Raw genomic sequence first — 2,678 nt, 5'->3', positions numbered from 1 at the left:
AGGTTTCGTTCCCATAAGGGCAACAAAAAGCTCAGCACACGGCAGCTTGAATTATTAAAGCTCCTCGCTAAATTTTATTTTGTGCCCTCTTTTGAAAGGCAGTCTTAAAACTGGGGCTTAGGAGAGATATCTTCGGTAAACAACCTATGGGAACATGTCAGCACCTTTAAATCTTTGCCTGGCAGCCCTCATTCCGCTCCATCTTTGTTTCTGAATAGCTGCTGCATATTTTATGTAGGAAATATTTCATTCTGATGATTGTCTTGGTCTATTACATTTCAGACCATTTCAGGAAAACAGCAAATTTAGAGGGGGAAAAAAAAACAACCCCGCTCTGGCCAAATGAAAAATCCAATCCAGGCTCGTGGGGAGCTGGCGCAGGCTGGCACCGCAGCGGGGTCACGTGGGCTCCATGCGCGCTGCGACGTGCCCGACCCCACACCGGCCAGCAGCGATGCCGGCGCCAGGAAGGGGCAAAGGGTCCTGGGGGGGTTCTGTTCCTGCTGCAAACCCTGTGAAGCGCCGGGGCTGTGCCCCACACACGCTGCCCCTGCCCAGACCCACAGAATCACAGCAACGCTCAAACTGGGGAGGAAGGAGGGAGGATTTGTGCTGCCTTGGAAGGGAAAAGGGGAGCTGGGAAACCAGAGGAAAGATGCCTGAGGGCTCTGGAGAGCCAAGGGGCGACCCTGCACTGGCGGGCACGCTCGCCTTCAACACATTACTTCTGGGGGATGAGGACGGTGCCTAAAAATAGTGCAGAAACAGAGTGAGACCACGGCGTTCCCAGGTCGGCAAACTACACAGCAAGAGCTCACCACACTGGAGTTGAGTTTAGCAAGTGCTTTGTGAGCGACACATCCTGCGACGGCACACGCATTAATCAGATTCAGCTCCTTTAAAGCCGACTCAGGGAGGATCCTGCCGCACTCGCGGCACCCAGACAGTGATGCACAGGGATGCGCAGACCCTTCCCGTCTGTTCCCTTGGCAGGATGGGACAGCTGCTGCACGAGAGCTTTGATTTCTCTCTGTTTCCAAACCACTGCTGTCTAATATTGATCACAAGGCACAGACATCTAAGGTCTCACGTGCATTACAACTGGAAGCACATTGCATTTAAATAATTTACGCCTGTGCCTAAAAATGCCACACTACGTTTGAGAATAACAGGGTGCTCAGCATTCATTCTGCACGCCGCAAAGGAACCGCACTGCCGTGCACTGTCCGCAGCCACGCGGCGAGATGGGTCCGTGGGCCCGAGGTCCCGCTCTGCTCTGAAGGGCTCGTTTGGGCAGGCACTGGGGGAGCCCGGGACGAGCCCAGCCACAGCTCTCCATCACCTCTACGGAGCCACAGGTGTAGCAGCAATGTTCGGTCTCTGCTGCTCCGGTCCCCTGCGCCCTGTTTGAGCCCACAGCCGTTCCCGGGCAGCACCCAGCCCTCGCGGGGTGGCACTGCCCTTCTGCCACCGACAGCGATACGACGAGCAAAGGAAATTTGGAAAGCGAGCTGTGACACAGCCCAGACACCAGCTGGGACAACCTGAGCCCGCGGGACAGCCTGCAAAGGGATGGGCAGGGTTAAGCCCATTTCTGCCGCTCTTTAATAAAGTGAATGCTTTTTCAGCATGAGGAAAACAGCAAAAGAGCAGACCCCCCCCTTTCAGAGCTGCTGCCCCCACACCTCAGCTCCCAGAGGCACCTCTCTCTCCGCAGTTAGGGCCCACGCAGCGTGTCCTGGGATGGCACGACCTGCCCGGGCCCCACAGGCACAAGAATGGGATTTTGCATCACCCCCCGAACGTGGCAGCATCCTCCGGGCCAGCCGGGACAGACGCCTGCCGGGGAGCTGATGTAAAACCAAGAGGGATGTCGCAGCCCTCGGCCACAACCAGAGCAGCAGCTACAGACCCGAATTAGCGCCACCCACACAGAAAACTATCTTATCACTGCAAACAGAGGCGCTGCCCCCGCAGCGCTGATGCACACATTTCCATTGCGAATCTGCAGTCCGGGAGCCGCCCGGCAGTCCCGACATGGCACTCCCAGCCCCGCGCTGGGCTGTCCACCTTCTTCTTGACACCTCGTCACCCCTTGGATTAAGCAGAGATTTCCCCCGTTGATGGCTGACGGTTGGACCCGTGTGATGGAGAATGAAGCCCGGTGTGCACCCGAGGTGGTGGGAGGAGACCTCTGCTGGGCACACCTTGGATGCCATTTTTTTCCGGCCGCCGCCCCGGGGGCCAGCCCTGCCCACAGCCCGGTGGCCAGCCCTGCCCGCCGGGCTCCCCTCCGCTCCCCGTGCCGTGCCCAGCCCGGCGGCCGCCATCCCACCCACGCTGCTTGCTCAGACTTTCCGTCCTTCTCCTCAATTGCTTTGGCCTCTGGCTCCCTCCTCGCCTTGCCGCGTCTCACCCAGGTCACCTTCCGCCGCGGCAAATCTGGGCAAAAGTTCCTGGGATGCCTCTGGGCACTCGCAGCTTTCCCGGCAGCCGGGCTGCTCCCCGGGGTGTCGCGCAGCCCCCGGGCAGACACAGCCGAGCGCTTTGCTGTGACTCCCGCTACCGCTTTTGTCCCTGTGAATATTTGAAATCGAACAAGAACACAAACATTTGTATTCTAGACACTTCCCAACCCCGACCTTATTTATCATACTTGGCTCTGCTCCTGGAACTGG

This window comes from Charadrius vociferus, unplaced genomic scaffold (genome assembly GCF_000708025.1).
Source record: "Charadrius vociferus isolate BGI_N301 unplaced genomic scaffold, ASM70802v2 scaffold661, whole genome shotgun sequence".
In the NCBI taxonomy this organism is placed as follows: domain Eukaryota; kingdom Metazoa; phylum Chordata; class Aves; order Charadriiformes; family Charadriidae; genus Charadrius; species Charadrius vociferus.
Note: the sequence above shows the minus strand (reverse complement) of the source record.